This window comes from Ceratotherium simum, chromosome 8 (genome assembly GCF_057802395.1).
Source record: "Ceratotherium simum simum isolate JZ-2026a chromosome 8, ASM5780239v1, whole genome shotgun sequence".
Taxonomy (NCBI): Eukaryota; Metazoa; Chordata; class Mammalia; order Perissodactyla; family Rhinocerotidae; genus Ceratotherium; species Ceratotherium simum.
In genome coordinates this window covers 54,844,516-54,866,236 of record NC_141907.1, presented here as the reverse complement: position 1 = coordinate 54,866,236, position 21,721 = coordinate 54,844,516, and the positions used below count along the sequence as shown (strand labels likewise).

General features: G+C 34.7%; 1 pseudogene; it reads left to right on the top strand.

The window, feature by feature from the left end:
• The first annotated feature begins 3,635 nt into the window (after positions 1–3,635).
• Positions 3,636–19,874, top strand: LOC101398317 (UDP-glucuronosyltransferase 2B31-like; annotated as a pseudogene).
• Positions 19,875–21,721: the final 1,847 nt, after the last annotated feature.

Below are 21,721 nucleotides of genomic sequence, written 5' to 3'. Positions count from 1 at the left end.
ACCTCTGGGACAACATCAAGCGCACTAACATTCGTGTTATAGGTGTCCCGGAAGGAGAAGAGCAAGACAAGGGGGCAGAGAATCTATTTCAAGAAATAATAGATGAAAACTTCCCTAACATAAGGAAGGAAACAGACATCCAGGTACAGGAATCACAGAGAGCCCCAAACAAGATAAACCCAAAGAGGCCCACACCAAGACACATCATAATCAAAATGTCCAGAATTAAAGATAAAGAGAGAATCCTAAAAGCCGCAAGAGAAGGTCAAGTTACATACAAAGGAAACCCCATAAGGCTATCAGCTGACTTCTCAGCAGAAACCTTACAGGCTAGAAGAGAATGGCACGATATATTTAAAGTGCTAAAAGGAAAAAACTTACAGCCAAGAATACTCTACCCAGCAAGGTTATCATTCAAAATGGAAGGAGAGATCAAAATTTTCCCAGATAAGCAAAAATTAAAGGGGTTTGTCACCAAGAGACCAGTGCTACAAGAAATGTTAAAGGGACTGATTTAAGGGGAAAAGAGAAGACCACAAATAGGAAAAATTATCTATTTCCATGATTAGAACGTAATGGATACAAATGCACAAAAAAGAGGTTGGATATGATATCAAAAACATAAAAGGAGGTAGGAGGGGAGTTAAGAGTACAACTTTCAGACAGAGATCAAACTAAAGTGACCATCAATTCTGCATAGAAGAAGAAAGGAACAGAGAAGGACTACTAAAACACTGAGAAAAAAAAAAAGTTAAAAAATGGCAGTAAGTACATACTTACCATCAACAAAACGAAAAGACAACCTAACAATTGGGAGAAGATATTTGCAAACCATACTTCTGATAAGGGCTTAACCTCCAAAATATATAAAGAACTCATGCATCTCAACAACAAAAAAACTACCAACCCAATTAAAAAATGGGCAAAAGACTTGAACAGACATTTCTCCAAAGAAGATATACAGATGGCCAACAGACACATGAAAAGATGTTCAAAATCACTATCAGGGAAATGCAAATCAAAACTACAATGAGAGATCACCTCACGCCCGTCAGAATGGCTATAATTAACAAGACAGGAAACAACATGTGTTGGAGAGGATGTGGAGAGAAGGGAACTCTCATACACTGCTGGTGGGAGTGCAAACTGATGCAGCCACTATGGAAAACAGTATGGAGATTCCTCAAAAAATCAAGGATAGAACTACCATATGATCCAGCTATTCCACTGCTGGGTATTTATCCAAAGAACTTGAAAATACCAATTTGTAAAGGTACATGCACCCCTGTGTTCATTGCAGCATTATTCACAATAGCCAAGACTTGGAAGCAATCTAAGTGCCCATCAGGGACGAATGGATAAAGAAGCTGTGGTATATATACACAATGGAATACTACTCAGCCATAAGAAACAATGAAATCCAGCCATTTGTGACAATATGGATGGACATTGAGGGTATAATGCAAAGTGAAATAAGTCAGAGGGAGAAGGTCACATACCATATGATTTCCTTCATTAAGTAGTAGATAATAACAACAATAAACAAACACATAGGGACAGAGATTGGATTGGTGGTTACCAGAGGGGAAGGGGGGAGGGAGGAGGGTGAAAGGGATAATTCGGTACATGTGTGTGGTGATGGGTTGTAATTAGTATTTTGGTGGTGAGCATGATGTAATCTAAGCAGAAATAGAATTACAATGATGTACCCCTGAAATTTTTACAATGTCATAAACCAATGTTACTGCAATAATCAAATAAAAAAGACTATTTTGGAGGTCAAAAAACAAAATTTACTTACTTTTGTTTATTTCATGGGAGTCAATGTTAAGCCTTCCTCTGCTCTGGTGCTCTTGTTACTCAAATGTGGTCAAAGGGCCCCTAAGGAAACCACGTTCCCGCCAACACAGGACATGACATACCAAAAATGAGCCTTCCTAGTGAGGGGAGACCAAAGACGCTTTCCAATAGTCAATCAGCCATGATTTCAAATGGCTGATGAGTGATTTTTTCAGAGTAAGATCTTGATCAAAAGAGGAAAATATGAAAATCAATATAGTGGATCCACTTTAAAATACAGCTGGAGCAGCCACTTCAGGAGAATTGCCTTGCTCTTCTTGTTTCATAATACTTGAACTAGGCTAAACATTTGGACTGGGTCAAAACAGCGATTGTTTTAGAAGCAATTGTTTGAGAAGTTTGCAGGAAAATGGACACCCTGATTTCAATGACTGATGACTGTGGAGTTTAGAAGATAAGATTAATAGCCAATCAACATATAACCAAGAGTAATTTAGTTTGTTGACACCAATAATTTTTTTTCCTTCCTCTTTCAACTCATATCATTATCCCCTTTTTTTCCTCATAAAAGCATCTTGCTTCCAACCTGTAATTGGGACATTGTTTGGGTTTCTTCTTGATTCTGTGCTCCTCAGATGGCAATTCTTTGATTCCAAATAAGCACTTTGCCTCTTAAATCGGTTTCTTTTTTGAGTTTGACAAAAATGAGATATGACTTCACTCCCATAGGCATGGCTATAACCAAAGAGACAATTAATAAGTAGTGGCAAGGATATGGAGAAATTGGAACCATCATACGTTGTTGGTGGAAATGTGAAATGGTGTCTCCACTTGGCAGAACTGTATGCCATATCCTTATGGGTCAAACATAAACTTACCATATGACCCAACAATTCCACATCTAGGTATATATGTAAGAGAAAGGGAAACATATCCACAGAATCCTTTTACATGAATGTTAATAAACAACATTATTCATAATAGCCAAAAATTGAAAAATGACAAATGTTGATCAACTGATGCGTGAATAAACAGAAGTGGTATATCCATACTATGGAATGTTATTTGTCAATAAAAAGTAATGAACCCTGATACATGCCTAACATAAATAAGCCTTTAAAACAAATGCTAAGTGGAAGAGGTCACTCACAAAAGACCACATATTGCATGATTCCATTTACAGAAAATTCATAGAATAGGTGAATCTATAGATACAAAATCTAGATAAATGGTTGGCTAGGGTTTGAGACAGACAAATATTCTGGAGATCCATCTAAAATGTAAAGGGTTATTTTTGGGATGACAAAAATGCTCTTAAGTTGATTATCATGCTGGTTGCAGAATTTTGTAAACATACTATGAAATATGGAATACTACCCTGTAAATTTTGCTATTGTATGTTGTGTGAAATACATATCCACCAAGCTTTTATTTAAAAAATCTCTTTAAACATCATATCCAACAAATTCTGATTCACCGTATCATAGCCTTATCTTTACTTCTTGAATTAAGGAGACTGCAAGCACAGTCGTTTCTCAATTGCCACTGTTCTTGATACTCTTCTAAAATACATTACATAACAGATAACTTGCACGTGCAAGATCACTGGCTACTAGCTGAATAAAAATGACATCAAACACTTTTGTATAAGCTAGAGGTCACCTACCTTTTGCTTTTTCCACTTACCATAAAAATACTCTTACTGTTTGTATAATGTATTTACTTCGAGGTGTAGGAGCTATATTTCAACACTCTGATTGATTTCTCCTTGGATATGAACATGGAAATGGCAAAAGGGAACAGCAGTTTGAAAAAAAGCATTGCATTCCAAAAGGATGTCTATGAAATGGATTTCAGTTCTGCTGCTACAGCTGAGTTGTTACTTTAGCCCTGGGAGTGGTCAAAAGATGCTGGTGTGGCCCACAGAACATAGCCATTGGATCAATATGAAGACAATCCTGCATGAACTTGTACAGAGAGGTCATAAAATGATTGTTCTGACATCTTCAGTTTCCATTCTTGTTGATCTCAATAAACCATCTAGTATTAAATTTGACATTTATGCAAAACATTTGACATTTATAACAAAATATGATTTTGAGGTTTTTTTCAGGAAATTGATCAACAAATGGACATATGATCTGCCAAAAGATATATTTTGGCTGTATTTTTCACTAGTGCAAGAACTCTTCAGTGACTATTCTGATTGTATTGAAAAGCTCTGTAAAGAAATGGTTTTGAACAAGAAATTTAAAACTATAAGAGTTAAGGTTGGATCTCATTCGCACAGATGCCATTAGACCATGTGGAGAGCTGCTGGCTGAGCTACTGAAAATACCTTTAGTGTACAGTCTCCACTTCATTCCAGGCTATAAAATGGAAAAGTATAGTGGAGGACTTCAATTCCCTCCGTCCTATGTACCTGTTGTCATGTCAGAATTATGTGATGAAATGACATTCCTGGAGAGGGTAAAAAATATGATATATGTGTTTTATTTTGACTTTTATTTCCAAACAGTTAATGAGAAGAAGTGGGGTCAGTTTTACACAAGAGTACTAGGTACTCATATTTTTAATAGCTCGAAGTCTTAATTTTCCTAGTGCCTTGGAAGGTGGGTTTTTAATTGTGTTTGATAAGTCAAATGATGAAATGAAAATATAATGATACGTCAACTCTCACAAATAGTACCGAAATGCTTAAACTATTGGGTCATTTAAAACTCTGTGGTCCATTACTAGTACAGGACACTCCAGGAAGTCAAAAACCACAGATTAAAGCAATGAAGAATTCTTTAAGCAATCATATATCCATTCTTGATTATTTGTTTCTTTGTAATAGGCTTTATTTCATAGAGGAGTTTTAGGTCCCCAGGAACACTAAGTAGTGATTTACCATATGTGCCCTGCTCCCTCACATGCATTGCTTCCTCTGTTCTTAACATCCACCACCACAGAAGTACATTTGTTACAAATGATGACAATACATTGACACATAATTATCATCCAAAGTCCACAGTTACCTTAGAGTTCACTCTTGGTAGGCTACATTCTCTGAGTTTGGACAATTTTATAATGTCCTTTACCCACCATTATAGTATCTTACAGAGTAGGTTCCCTGCCTTAAAAATCCTCTGTGCTCTGTTTATTCATAATATACATCAAATAGACTGTATATTTTTTTCATTTTTGGTAAAAGGTATTAGAAATTTCTCTAAATACTTTAATCAAAGCAGACATGTAGATTGAGGAATTACATATATCTAGCACAGCAGTCTATGAAGCATTGAGGAAATTATTTCTTCTTGTATACTTTAGATTCATTTAAAAATTAAACTATTTTGCCATATTACCTGAAGGATTCCTTCACAATTGAGAGATATGGTGGCTCTATCCCAGACACAAGAATCTATAATTTGGGTTCTTAATGATTACATTCCTTCACTAAGTACTTACAAATCATCTGTTTTAAAGGCCTAAAATCTTATTGAAGGGTGATCATATACATTATTAGTCTATATTTTTGAAAACTGTGTCCATCCATTGAAGAAAAATGATACAAAATCAAGGATGAGCACATGTATTTCCATGCTTTACGACAATTTTCCAGTTGTTTTTGGCAAATACATTTACTTAATACACAAATATTATTAAGCTCCTAACATGAACAAAATGCCAGAGCAGCCATACTCTCAGAAAATCTAGGATCAACTGAGCAGCTTGCTAAACTGTGGAAACTAGACTGAGTACTCTAGGAAAAGGTGTTTCCATGAGTATGGTAGGGTTAACTGATTGAACAGTTGAAATCATTGTTTACATTTGCATTTGTTATTCTTGTAGCTGTAAAGAATAAACAAATGCATGTTTATCTCTTTAGTGGCTTAGCTTTAACAATTGTTTATGATTCAGAATATCCTATGGTGGCATTAAAGATAAAATTCTATTACACTTTTGTCTATATATATGAATAACATTTATAAAAATGATGTGTATATATATATATATATATATACACACACACACACACAAATATAAGTATACAAATTGTATTTTCACACCACAGACACTTTAAACATCTTTGGCTATGTCCTTCCAAGGTCTTTTCAGAAAATTATCTGGTATATTCATCTTACAATATTCTCATATCCTCTACCTTTACTTGTTTTTTTCCCTTCAGGAAGACCTGCAACACTATCTGAGTTAATGAGGAAAACTGAAATGTGGCTCTTTCAAAACTATTGGGATTTTGATTTTCCTTGCCCATTCTTGCCACATTTTGAATTTTTTGGAGGAATCCACTGCAAACCTGCCAACCCCTGCCTCAGGTAACCTATTTCTGTTTGTTTTGCTTAGTTTAATTGGCATTTTCAAAAGAAAATGCATTCTTTATTTAACATATTTGATCACAGTGAGAGAGATTTGGGAAGCTGAGTAAAGAAACTTGCAAAGTAGAAACTTAAATATTTCAATACCACGGCAATTGTCTTAATTTCATTATAATTACAGAATAAATATTACACCTGGAAGATAAAATATTATATCTTTGTGAATAAGGTCAGTTAAATTAAGGCCTCATTACTCAACACATAGGGAAGTATCAGTCATTCATTCAAAGAATATTCTTAGCATAGTGCAGGGATAGTACTGGATATGCAGAGAAATAGTATGGAAACAATTTCCACCCATACACACCTAGCATTCAACTTGGAAAGATATAATATAAACAAGAAATAAAAATTGCATGAAAAGTATTATAATAAGGAAAGACCACGATGCTAGAGAACATCCTGCAGGATCTCAGAGTCATTGATAATTAAGTGAGACCTGAAGGATGTGCAGTGACAGGAGGAAGAGCTGGAGAGAGAGGAAGATGCGAAAGGTAAAGCAGGGAGAGTAATAATGAGAGTTCTCAAGAAGTCTAGGTATAGTCTAGTGGGAAGAGGCTGAGGAAAGAGATGGATAATGCTAGAGAAGTTAGAGACTAATAATTATAAGGATGTTGAAGCATCGAGTAAAGGCATTAGGAAGCCAATCAGAGGAGAAAAGGGAAAGATATGATCAGATATCTTTTTTTAAAAAGCACTCAAGTGCAGTCACTGAATTAGACTGCAGAGGGGAAAGAGGAGACAAGGGGACCATTTAGGAGGTTGTTGCAAGAGTTCAGGCAACAGAAGATGGAAAACTAGAATTTAAGATATGACTATGCCTACTCTTATAATCTCAACCTCCTATTTCCATTCAGTGGAAAAAAAATACTTAGTACATACAAAATGCTTAAAATGTCTCTGGCACATAGTCAGTGATTCAGAGGTAATATTAAGTATTGTCACTATTGTTATTTTTGCTACTATTATGAATATTAATAACTACTGTGTCAGCTTATTTTGATATGATTTCTCATTTAATAAGAATTGTTTTCCAATAGATCAAGATTGAATTTTCTAGCAAAGTCACAGGCAACACATATCTTGTGCAGTACTTAAAAGTAAATGTGTAATTTGGCAATCACATGAGGAAATTGAAAGGCTAAAATTTTTTGTAAGGTTAGAAGCTCTTCATCAGTATTGTAGCATTAAGGGAAGACCATTTTTCAAAAATAAGAAAGTGTACCCAAACACTATTGTCAGCCAAACCCAATGTTTACTTACCTTTGCTACAGCATTTAAACAATTCTTCTCTTGAGATCCAGGGTTGGACATCTGAAGCATAAAAGGAATTTGCTTATTAGAACAAGTGTGTTCTGCCATACACCAAGCCTGTATGATATCTCAGTAAGGATCTCTTGGGGAACATGGTTCTCAACATCATAGCTGCCTGTCAAAATGATCAAAGAGAAAATGAACACTGCATATATATTAAAGACCATAAATTATGCTTATTCAATAAAGACCTAATAATTTCTACCACTTGGATCTGAAAACTGCCCACAGTATAAAATTACAACATAATTCTGTTAGTATGTAGGATGATATTCCTTATAAGAAAAAGAAAGAATCTGTATGTTTTAAGTTGATATCATACCTTTAACAGATAAATAGAAAGCAAGCATCCTTTAACGAGCTATTAAATGATCTATTAAGAGATTCTTTTTGTCTGCCATTTGATTGGCAGCAACGTAACACTTAGATCTTCTTCAAGGGTTAATGCAATATCTCTTTCAATTTAAAATTATTGAGGCTCATATGAAAACTTTCACAAGGGTAAAGCCTGAGGTAACATAAGTAAAATTCTAGTCAATCCAAACCTATTCTTGAAACACGTTCCCTTTTACAGCAAGGGAAAGTGGCCACGTCCGTAGGAGTGAAAAAAGAGGAGGAGAAGAAGATGGACATGGAGAAGGATAAATAGCAGTACAATCATGATAATTAGTAACGGCAGCTGTTGTTACTAAGTTGCAGAAATAAGACTTGAATCCGTCAACGATTATGAAGCTTGTTCTTACTCTCTATTATATAAATTGCTCCCCAAACAACTTGCTTTCCATTAACTATTAGGATCACAGATTATTTCTGTACTTTCCTTTTAATAAATAAGACATTTGACATATTGCATCAAAATTCTGAAAAATGCTTATAGACTGTGACTGCACTATACACTCATGTGAAACTATACGGAGAAAAATAATCAAGATGAGCAGAAAATCATAAAAATTCACACCAAAGATGTACCTGGAGGGAAAGTAGAGCTGAATTTTAATTCCTTTTTGATTCTTTTTCATACTTTTCCAAACATTCTTTCAATGTATTATTTTTTAAGTATGTCAATGAATGAAGAAGATCAGTCCAACTCAGTGACTGGCCTACAAAGAGAGGTTGTATTGCTATAGTTCTATAGGAAATCATCTTCCACAGCATGGTTGAAAAAGGCTATTGGAAGAGAGATAATGAGACAAAACATTGAACACAGGTAAATATAAATGTTGCTACAGGTTACCGGGCTTCCACAGATTACCAGGATGCACAATGTTAGTCATAGGGATGTACAGTGACCTTCATATGAAAGTAATGTCTTCAGAGTGGAATTATACTTTTAAAGAATTCTCTAGACAAGGTAAAGTCTCTAAGGTAAAATTTGAAAATTTATTCCACTTTTCTTTATTTTGTAAAAAACTGCTTTGAGAAAAAGCTTTACAACAATGATTAGGATAAGAAAATATACTATTTATATTGGAAGGATTAAGTCATTATTTTCCAAAGAGAAAAGAACAAATGAATGAATTTAGAACAAGAAAATTACTTTAAAATAGAAAGACCAAAAAAAATTGGATATGTGGTTTTAGCATCATATCCAGGAAACTTTTGGCTCCTCTACATTTGTTTCTTGTTGTTGTTGTTTTTGGTGAAAGAGCACATTGAGCAATGAGGAATTATCTTGCTCAATAATATTTTTTAAAATTGTCAAGGACCTGGGAATAATTCTAAAATAATTCCAGGCAAACACGAATTCACCAGAAACTTTATGCATTTGACCTGAGCCCCTCAAGTGGGTGACCAGATCTCCACTACAGAAAGCCCTGCTGTACCTCTCCCACTGTGGGGCAGGTGCTCCTTGGGGGACTCAGTGAGGTGATGATGAGGGACCCTCACAGCTGGTTACAATAGCACATTCTACTGGGATATCAATTTTGTAATATGAATTCAGACAAAAGGTGTCATACATAAATAAGCCAGAAATATGGTCACTCAAATAAGTAACTAGACAAGTACAATTTTGGATTATAAATAAAGATCTTAGCGTTATTTCATGGAAATTCCAAATAGTAATAGCAGACTCATGAATGATAGTGACTGAACCTCCAGCCTTTAAAGAGTGATTTAGGGAGAGAGCTTAGGAACATCTCATAAAGCTTCAAGTGATGTATAAATTATTACAAAACTGAGAGAAAAAGAAAAATAAAGTCATTCCAATCATAACAAACTTTTTCTTTTTGCTCATAGTCAGAGAAATAAATACTAATGGCTAAACAAAAATAATTCTCCAGAAAACTTGCCTGGAACAAATACTAATGTTTTAGTAGAAATCTAACAGTAAAGAATTAAAGACTAGTTAAGATCCTGCTGTACAGCCCCCTTCCAAGAATCCATATTAGTCCAGGCCTACCTCATTTTCTTCGATTGCTTCATTGCACATTGCAGATATAATCTTTTTTTAATTGAAATAACATTGGGTTACAACATTATAGAAATTTCAAGTGTATGTCATTATGTTATGACTTCTGTATAGACTGCATCGTGTTTATCACCAAGGTCTAGTTGTCATCCATCACTCTACACATGTGCCCCTTTATTCCTTTTGCCTTTCCCCAACTCTTACCCCTCAGGTAACCACCAATCTGTTCTCTGTATCTGTGTGTTTGTTTGTTCATTTATCTTCCACATGCTAATAAAATCATACAGTATTTGGCTTTCTCTGCCTGACTCATTTCATTTAGTGCTAGAAATAATTAATTTTAGTGAGGAAGGCATATTGAAACCTGAGATAAGTTGAAAGCTAGGCCTCTTGCATGAAGAGTTAACCAAGTTGTAAATGCAAAGGAAAAGTTCTTGGAGGAAATTAAAAATGCTACTCCAGTGAACACAAGAATGATAAGAAAGCATAACAGATTTATTGCTGTTATGGGAAAGTTTTAGTAGTCTGGATAGAAAATCAAACCAGCCACAACATTCCTTTACGCCAAAACCTAATCCAGAGCAAGGGTCTGACTTTCTTCAATTCTACGAAGGCTGAGAAAGGTGAGGAAACTGCAGAAGAAAAATTTGAAGCTAGCAGGGGTTGGTTCTTAAGGTTTAAGGAAAGAAGCCATCTCTATAACATAAAAGTCCAAGGTGAAGCAGCAAGTGCTAATGTAGATCCTGCAGCAAGTTATTCAGACCTAGATGAGATAATTAACAAAGTGGCTACATCAAACAACAAATTTTCCATGTAGATGAAATATCTGTATTTTGGAAAAAGATGCCATCTAGGACTTTCATAACTATAAAGGAGAAGTCAATGTCTGGCTTCAAAGCTTTATATTTCCTTTTATATGTTGAAAAGGCAATTTATGTTTTGAATAAATATATTTTGTTGACATTTCATAGGAATTTTTTGACCCCTCACTGAATTGTTAATTTTAATTTACATACACAAGTCTAAATTCTTATTTGTCAAAATTATTTCTAAGTCCTAAGAGAGGATAAGTTTATCTGGGCTCTATGGACCATTCAGAGAGAGGATTGGTTCATTGATGGATTAGAGGTCAATGAATTCTTCTAATTATCCGCAAAAAAAAAATAGGCTGACTCTCTTGTTAGGGGCTAATGTAGCTGGTGACTTTCAGTTGAAGCCAATGCTCATTACTCTTTTGAAAATCCTTGGGCCCTTAAGAATTATGCTAAAGCTACCCTGCCTGTGCCTTATAGATGGAACAACAAAGCCTGGGTAACAACAAATCTGTTTACAACATGGTTTACTGAATATTTTAAGACCACTTTTGAGATCTACTGCTCAGAAACAAGATTCCTTTCAAAATATTACTGCTTGTTGTCAATGCACCTGGTCACCCAAAAGCTGTGAGGGAGATGTACAACAAGATTAATAGTTTTTTTCATGCCTGCTAACACAACATCGCTTCTACAGCCCGTGGAACAAGGAGTTATTTGGATGGGCAAGTCTTACTATTTCAGAAATACATTTTATAAAGCTATAGCTGCCATAGATAGTGATTCCTCTGATGGATCTGGGCAAAGTAAATTGAAAAGTTTCTGCAAAGGATTCACCATTCTAGATGCTATGAACATTTATGATTCATCGGAAGAGCTCAAAATATCAACATTAACAGGAATTTGGAAGAAGTTGATTCCAGCCTTCCTGGATGACTCTGAGGGGTTCAAGACTTCATTGGAGGATGCAACTGGAGGTTTGGTGGAAATAGTAAGAGAACTAAATTGGAAGTGGAGCCAGAAGATATGGCCGAAATGCTGCAATCTGGTAGTAAAACTTTAATGGATAAGGTATTGCTTTTTACGGACAAGCAAAGAAAATGGTTTCTTGAGATGGAATCTACTCCTGATGAAGATGCTGTGAAGATTGCTGAAATGACAACACAGGATTTAGAATATTACGTAAACTTAGTTGATAAATCAGCGGCAGGGTTTGAGAGGATTGACTCCAAATTCGAAAGAAGTTCTACTAGGGGTAAAATGCTATCAAACAGAGAAATGCTACAGAGAAATCATTCGTGAAAGGAAGACTCAATTAATGCAGCAATCCTCACTGTTGTGTTACTTTAGAAAATTCCCACAGCCACCCTAACCTTCATCAACCATCACCGTGATCAGTCAGGGCATCAACTTCGAGTCGAGACTCTCCACTGGCAAACATGTTATGACTTCCTGAAGACTCAGAGGATGGTTAGCAATATTTAGGAATAAAGTACTTTTTAATTAAGGTATGTACATTGTTTTCTAGATATGATGCTATTGTACACTTAATAGGCTACAGTATAGTGTAAACATAACTTTTATATGCTCTCGGAAACTAAAAAAATTTGTGTGACTCCCTTTATTGCAATATTCACTTTATTGCAGTGGTCTGAAACTGAGCCTGCAAGATCTCCAAGGTATGCCTTAATTAACGACATTATAAATACAGAGTCTGGATATAATATTGTCTGATAGCTTTTCCTCCTCAATACTGTGTACTGGCTCTATTTCATTTCTTGCTTGTACACACAATGACACACACACAGACACTCACATATTTGCACAAATATAAATAATAAAGGAAATCAATCTCATACCATTTGTATACCAGCAAAGGAAATGAGGGATTACATCTGTTATAAAGAGCCACTAATGTAAAAGAAATGGAGGTTCCTTACAAAACTAAAAATGAATTACCATTTGGTCCAGCCATTCCTTTTCTGGGCATATATCCAAAAGAATGGATATTAGCATCCACATGACATATTTGCACACCCATCTTCATAGCAGCACTATTGACAAGAGCCAAAACACGGAAGCAAAACAAGTGTCCATAGGCGAATGAATAAAAAAACAAAATGTGGTATTCACATACAATGGAATATTAGCGTTAAAACTGAAGGAAATTCTAACACTTGCTCCCACATGGCTGAACACTAAGAATGTTATGATAAGCGAAATAGGCCACTCACAAAAAGACAAGTACTGTATGATTCCAGTTATATGAGGTATCTAGACTAGTCAAATTCATAGAAACAGAAAGCAGAATGATGGTTGCCAGGGCTGGTGAGGAGGGAAATGGAGAATTATTGTATAATGGATATGTTCCCAGTTTTCCAAGAAGAAAAATTTCCTGAGATCAGTGACGCAACAAAGTGAATAAACTTAACACTACTGAACCATACAGTCAGGATTGGTTAAGGTGGTAAATTTTACGTCATGTGTATTTTACCACAATTAAAAATAAAAAACATGATTTTTTAATGATTTCCCATAATACAAAATTTCCTCTCTATAGTCATTTGTACTAACGCTTTCAACACTGTTTGCTATGCTGTTGTGCTTTTCTGATGGAGCAAATACTGTCTCCACAGGAAATGAAACAGTTTTCCCGAGCTTTGGAGAAAAGGGTATTGCGGTGTTTACTCTGGGGTCAGTGTACGGAACATGACAGAAGAAAGGGCCAATGTGATTGCATCAGCCCTTGCACAGTTTCCACAAGAGGTAAGATGTAGTAGCTCATAATGAGCAACTATTTAATGTGTCTGTCAAATTTTTAAAAGAGTCTGATATTGAAATTTTCTGCATGAAAGAATACTGCACTGTATTATGATATAGATCTAATTTATCTCAGAGATTAGTTTAAAAACCAAAATATACAAGGCAGGTGCTAAAGTAATGTAGATGGTGTCTTTGACTGACAATAACTTTGGCATTAACTTTGTGATCAAAAAGAAATATATTTAAGAGGTGTAGTGTGAAGTATTGGTATTATAATGATATCGTGGGCAGGTACAGACATCACCAAATTCTGCCCTGTCCTTTGCCCTCTCTCCTTGCAGGATTCCTGAGGGCACTCTACACACTACAGATTTACTCAGAAAGTGGTTAAATTTTAACAGTAACATTCAGCAGGGATTGAAAACAGTCTGAAAGTCATCCTGAAGTTTAGGCTTGCCAGGTAATCCAGGCCTCTTTTACTTCCCCTCAATTTTGTAATAGGCCTAGTCAATGTGCTTTTCAGGGCGCTATTCGGAAAAAAGATGGCCAGGGCACACTGCATCCAGTTACTTATCCAGCCATGATGATTTAGAGAAAGAAAAAAACTGGCATGAAAAAGAAGAAAGAGAAAAAACTGCCCTTTGAACTGGGCCCTGCTAAACTCTGAAGCAGGAAAACATAAGCCAAAGGGTGGAGGTGGGTCTAGCCCTTAAGGTGACCCCGTGCTTCATAAAATGTGGTCCTGAAAGGACTCTGGTCTAATCAATCAGATAATACCTCCTCTGGATTGAAGAAGGAGAAAGAAATATAAAAAGGAGTCAACCATAACCAAGCCTAACATAAAAATTTTCAGATGTCCCTTTTCCATACAATACTGTAGTAAATTATTTCTAATATAGAATGTACTTGGAGTCTCTGGGTATTTGTGAACTACTTCGTAGTTTCTTAACTGATATACCTTTCTCCTTATCACCTATGCTAATTTTCTGAGACTCTGAACTTACTTTAACACTTACATAGTAAATAGATGTTAACCACTTGCAAATTAAAATCTGCCTTATGAGGATTGCTTGGAAATTCCAAAATATGTACCTAATTTTGGTCCTACACTTGGAAATGGCTTGGCTATAAGAAACCCTATTAATCAATGCTGTCAATGCATTGTATCACATCATTGACGTGTTAACTGTCAGGTGAATAAAATTTAGCATCATCATGATATTCAATCTTTTCTAATGGCTATACCATTATTTATGATGTGCCACTGGGCTCTTCTTTTCTACTTTTAAAGAAAATACTGGATTCATGTAAAAAATTACCACTTGAAATTTTTCTTGGAAGTAGTGACTAATAACTAGTAATCTAATAGAAGATAAGCACACTTGTTAAGCAGGAATTATGTATTATTATTAACAAATTGTTAAATATCAGAATTATTCAATTCTCACAAATAGCTGCTTACATTGATTTTTAAATCAAACATGTAAATGTAATAAAATAACTTATGAAATAAGAGGTTGTATCTCAACCATTTCCTGTATCATTTAAATAAACAGGTTCATATTAAACCTGGAAAATGAGAGCTAGTATAATAAATATTTAAAAGAAATTAAATATACAGATCATTACTAATTTGTTACTGTTTTTTGCATGAGTTATAATGACTACCTAAAAATTTTTAAATGCTTAAATTGGTCACTGATAGTCCCATTGTCTAACTCCTAAGTGTGAAAGAATACAATTGCATTCACACCTGATTCAGTATAAAAATAAGTACATATAATATGTGTTCCTATCCGTGTTTCATTGGTTCTCATTATCTAACATCTCTTGTCCTCATTTGTCATATGGAAGGGGTTTAACTAAATGACCCTTAATCTATTTAGATTCTATCATGCTTTACTGTAGAAGTTTGACTCTTGGAATAAGGTATTTTCTTTACTGTAACAGGTTAGATGGAGATTTAAAGGCAAGAATCCAGATACCTTAGGGCCAAATCCTCAGGTCTATAAGTAGATCCCCTTGAATGGCCTTCTTGGTAAAACTCCGGAAAACAACACTGAAATGGGAGGAACAGCCAATAAGTGTGATAATAGTTCACCAGGAAAGAAATTTATTGACTATTTATTATTGAAAACATCCAAAATAAAACATAATTTTCTTATATTTATTTCCCAGTCTTAGGGGAAAAGGATAAGATATAAGAGTTGGCATTTTATTATACACAGTCATACTCCTCATGGAATCAAAGTCTCTTTAGTTCACGTGTAATCACCTCTCACACAGCATTTTTCATCACCTTTCTGGGTTGTCCCTCTGTCACCTAATTCTCCCTTTGTTGCTGAAAAAAACCAGGACCTTGTCACCATAGCCAAATCAATGAACACAATGACAAGAGATTGAGGAAAAGAAAGTAATTTTTAATTTTGCTAGTAAAATAAGGTTGTGAGGGGACAGTGCCTCAAAACCCACTGTCTTGCTGAAGTGTTAGTAGCTAGGGTTTTTTAAAGGGGAATCCAATGGAAAGAATGTATTTTCAGACATCCATCCAGTGGGCAATTCCATGAGGGTCCCAGACATTATGGCACCAAGTCAGCTGTTATCTCTACCTATAGTAGAAGGTCCACCATGCCATTGATCAATTTTCCAGTGCCACCCAAAATTGGGCCCTGGGCAGAGGAAGGAAACTGCTGCCAATTAACGATTACAAAGTTTACAAGGTTTTAGATATGGAAGGGGGAGCTGTGGCTTTGCAAGTTGATGCCCTAGCACCATCCTGCATATGGCTGAGATGAGGGAAACTGCAAGTGGTGTCCTTGGTTGTCTGCCTCCGTGATGAATGGTCAATTTTGGCACTAGGAAGCCAAAAAGTTGGGGAAGATTCAGCTTCTTGATATTTTATGGATATCAGTTTCCCTGTAATAAAACTTCAAAGGACTCGTTGTTTCCAAACTTCAGTGTGAGCCCCAGCAGGCCACCTGGGCTTTAACAATTTGTAACCTCCATTTGCCATGTGAAATTCAGGGATAAGAAGGTTAAAAAAAAATGACATTTACATGTGAATGTAACTTAGAGAAGCAGAGAAAGGGGATGAGTGCTTTTGGTTTTAACCCCATATGTGCTGGGTTTAACGTAGAGAAACTGATATCAGGGACAGCATCACCTTTACACCAAGTCTTTCCCCCACTGTGGGGGTGTACCATGTGCCACTGATAAATAGCATCTGCTCTTTTATTACTGGTGACTCTCCATTTTCTATAGGAAAATAATCCACAATCTTTTTCAAAAAGTAATAATACAATTCATGATAAAATGTAGTCTTTCCTTCCACTGATTCTTGTGCCTTCACCATAATGCTTCCTGCTACCTTGACACACTACTTATTAGACTCAGTGACCTCACTACTTCATTAGGAGAATACGTTCTCTCGTGCCCCACCCTTATTTTTTTTTTTTTGCACATACTGTTTTTTTATGCAGAATAATCTCTTACAATTTGTCTCCCTGGCAACTTATATTCATTTTTCAAGTCAAAAGAAACACACCAATCTTCTCTGTAGCCTTCACTTACCTCTCCAGCTGACTGAGGTACTTATTCCTTTGAGAACTGAATGATAAAGATATTTTAATGCAGATTCAAGTGTATACTAATCTCTTATCTAAATACACTGCCTCTTGCATTGCCTTATATTGATGCACTGTCAGATTGTTATCAGACGTAATTAATAACTTGTTGAAATTCAACCAGTCCCAGGTCATCCAAAAACTAAAGCCTTTATAACTTACGGCAGAACCAAGAGCAAGTATGAGGCAATCAACCATGGGATCCCTATGGTGGTCATTCCTTTGCAGATAAACCTAATAACATTGTTCACATGAAGGCCAAGGGAGCAGCTGTTAGACTGGACTTGAACGCAATGTCAAGTACAGATTTGCTCAATGCATTGAAGACAGTCATTAATGACTCTTTGTTAGTATCACAATTTTTTTCAATAGATAATATTAACAGATATGTTCTCTTGTTAACCATGAATATGAGTTTAATCTCATTTTTAAGAAGCTAATTTTGAAATTATTAACAAGATTTAACCATTCTTAAGGTTACTTTTATTTTTAAACACATATTTATTTCAAAGTGCACTTTAACTCCTTTGATTTAATGAGTAAACAGCTAGTGCAACAATTTTAATACAAAAAGCGTTAAGTTCTAAAAGTATTTGTAAAAATCAGATATTTTTAAAATATGGTAGAACCCATAGAAGGAAAGAGTGATGAACTAGAAGAAATATCATAAAATATATCAATTCAGTACCTAAAATTTCTAGAACTACAAATATCTTTTTTCAAAATTGATTTTATTATTATGATTATTTTAATATATTTTATAATTAAATATAATTTACATACCATAAAATTAACCTGATTAAAGTATAAAATTGAAATATATGTAGTATATTTATAGACACATAAAATCATCAACATAATATAAATTTAGGACATAGTCATCACTGTAAAAAGAAACTTGACATGCCTTAGACATCACTTTCCATTCCTCAGTGCCCTAGGAACTGTTAATCAACTTTCTGTCTCTATAGATTAGCCTTTCTGAACATTTCACATAAATGGAATCATATAATAAACAGAATCATGTAATATATGGCCTTTTGCAACTGGCTTCTTTCACATAGTGTAATATTTTTGAGTTTCTTCCCTGTTGCAGCTTTCTATTGCTGAATAATATTCTATGATATGAATATAGCAGATACCGTTTATCCATTCATCATTTCATGGATATTTTGGTTGTTTCCATGTTTGGCTATTATGAAGATTGCTATTATGTTTTTGTATGAACATATGTTTTCATTTGTTTTGGGTAGTTTCTACAAGTGGATACTCGGTCATGTAGTAACTTTCTGATGAACTGCCAAACAGATGTCCAAAGAGGCTGCACCATTTTACACTCCCACCAGCATTGTATGAGGGTTCCAAGTCTCCACATTATTGCGAACACTTGTTATCATCGTCTTTGTAAAGTGGTCTCTTCTTGTGGTCTTGATTAGTATTTCCCACATAGCCAAAGATGTTGAGCATCTATCCTCATGCTTCTTGGCCATTCATCTATCTTACTTGGGGAAATGTCTATTTCAGTACTTCACCAAGTTTTAATTGGGTTATTTGTCTTCTTATTATTGGATTGTAAGAATTTTTTATATACTATAAATACAAATACTTTATCAGATATTTAATTTGCAAATATTTTCTCCCATTCTGGGTGGTTGATTTCTCACTCTCTGATTGGTGTCCTTTCAAACTAAAAACTTTTTAATTTTGATAAAATAAATCTTTAATAGTTAAATTTTTTCATATTCCAAAGAAAAATAACGGTGAATTTGAAGTGCCTAACACATGAACATCAATTCAGTATTTATTACTATTAACAGCAGTATTATTATATTAGAGGATATCACCTAAGAATACTTTAAAAATGTATTAGTAAGAAGAAAACAGTAATACAATTGAATTTAAAACATACTTTTAGGGCCAGCCCAGTGGCGCAGCAGTTAAGTGCACGCGCTCTGCATCAGCTGTCCATAGGTTCCAGGTTCGGATGCGGGGTGAGCACCAACCCACCACTTGTCAAGCCATGCTGTGGCAGTGTCCCATATAAAGTAGAGGAAGATGGGCACCGTGTTAGCCCCGGGCCAATCTTCCACAGCAAAAAGAGGAGGATTGGCATCGGATGTTAGCTCAGGGCTGATATTCCTCAGAAACAAAAAAACAACACTTTTAAAGGAGGCAAGTAAGAAAAGAAAAAGACACAAAGCAAGTTAACAAATAGAAAAGAAAATACAGGGTAATGTAGTAGATGCAAACATAAAGATGTCCATACTGACAGTAAAGCTAAACAGACTAAATTGATTAAACACAAAGATAGTCAGACTAGATTTCAAAAACTATGTATATTGTTTACAAAACATGGTTACATAGAAGTGTACAAGAAGACTGTAAGTACAAAGGAATAAAAAATTCTATTTCAATAGTAACCACAGAAAGATGCTGTACCTATACTAATATCAGATACAGTAGACCAGAAGCACTACTAAAAATAAATACTTCATAATACAAAATAGGCTAATCATTCTAAACAATACAAAGATAAATACTTCATAATACACATAGGCTAATCATTCTAAACAATACAAATTATTCATTGGTGGCATCTACAAATAAATCCTTCAAATAAAGTAAAAGTAGACAAAAAGAAAAAACAAAATATACAAATCTTTAGTCATAATAGGACATTTTTAAAGAATTTTCTCAATAATATAGAAAAAGATGAGAAAATAATGAATTGGTACAAAAAAGATTTGAAGAAAACATTTTAAAAATATAACCTTGAGGGTATTATGCTAAGCGAAATAAGTCAGAGGGAGAAGGCCAAATACCATATGATCTCACTCATAAGTAGAAGATAAAAACAACAACAAACAAACACATAGAGACAGAAATTGGATTGTTGGTTACCAGAGGGGAGGAGGAGAGGGAGGACAGCCAAAGGGATGGTTAGGCACATGTGTGTGGTGATGGATTGTAATTAGCATTTGGGTGGTGAACATGTTGTAGTCAATGCAGAAATAGAAGTACAACGATGTATGCCTGAAATTTATTCAATGTTACATACCAATGTTACTGCAATTTAAAAAAATGTTTAAAATAAATAAATAAATTATAAAAAAAAACCTATCTTATTTACATGACAACGAGGAAAACACATTTTTCAAGAGTATATAGAATTATTAATTAAATTGACTATATGTGCTGTGGCATAAACCAAAATGCAGTAATTGAAAATTTTCATATCATAGGGAGTATATTGTCTGGTGAGACTAGAATTAAGTTAGAAATGATCAAATACAAGATAACTAAAAAACCTCTAAATTTTGAATTTTAAGCAATACATTTCTAAATAATGGACTCAACAAATAAATCATAACCATAAATGCAATTTCTTCCCATAAAATCCACTGCTAGGTATATACGCAACAGAAATGCATGAATATGTAAACCAAAAGACCTACACCAAGCATGTTTATAACTTCACTAGTGGTAATGGTTAATAAAATATTAATAACTCAAACGTCCATCGATCAATAAATGAAGAGATAATCTGTGATATCATCATTCAATAAAATACGATACAGAAAAGTAATTTACCAAGAACTGCTACAGAAAACACAAAAACAAATACATGCTAACATTTCAATTAGTACAAAACAAAAACTAAACGATGATATTTAAAATCAAGATAGTAGGTAATTCGGGAAAGGGAGTAGTGAAAGGGGCCAGGAAAATGGGGTGCTTCTATGTAGCTTGTGGAATCCCATATTGATTTCTGGATAGAGAGGACATTGGTATGTTCATTTCACAACAATTTATTAGCTAATTTTGAAACTTTTGCTTGATGACTTATGATATGTGCATTTTCCTTACGTACCTCATCACTTAAGGAATATTTTACAAAATGTATTCTATTTAGAAATTCTAGGAATCAAATAATAGAAAAGGAATAAAACAAAAAAATCAAAGAAATGCGGGGAATGCTACAACAGCATGGCTTGGAAAAGCCTACATGTGATGTGAATATCTCTACTAATAGGAGGTGGAAGCAAGCCTTGGGGTGTGGCAGGGAAGAGTGCTCCAGGAGAGGGACAAAGGGGACTGAAAGTGCAAAGGTGATGAGGTGAGAACTCTTTAGGCACAGGTGAGTTCTATGAAACATTTAAAGAAGAGTTAATACCTACCCTTCTCAATTTATTCCAAAATAATGAAGAGGAGGGACCAATTCCAAACCATTTTAGGAGGCCAGAATTATCCTGATGCCAAAATCACAAAAAACACCATGAGAAAAGAAAATCATAGGCCCATATCCATGATGACCATAGATGCAAAAATCCTTCAACAAAATATTAGGAAACCAAATTCATCAATATGTTAAAAGAATTAAAAACCATGATCAAGTGGGATTTATTCTAGGAATACAAGTATGGTTCAACATATGCAAATCAATCAATGTGGTACACTAACAAAATGAAGGATAAAAATCATATGATCATCTCAATAGATGCATAAAAAGCATTTGACAAAATTGAACATTTATTTATGATAAAAACTCACAACAACGTGAGTGTAGAGGGAATGTACCTCAACATAATAAAGGCCATGTATGACAAACCCACAGCT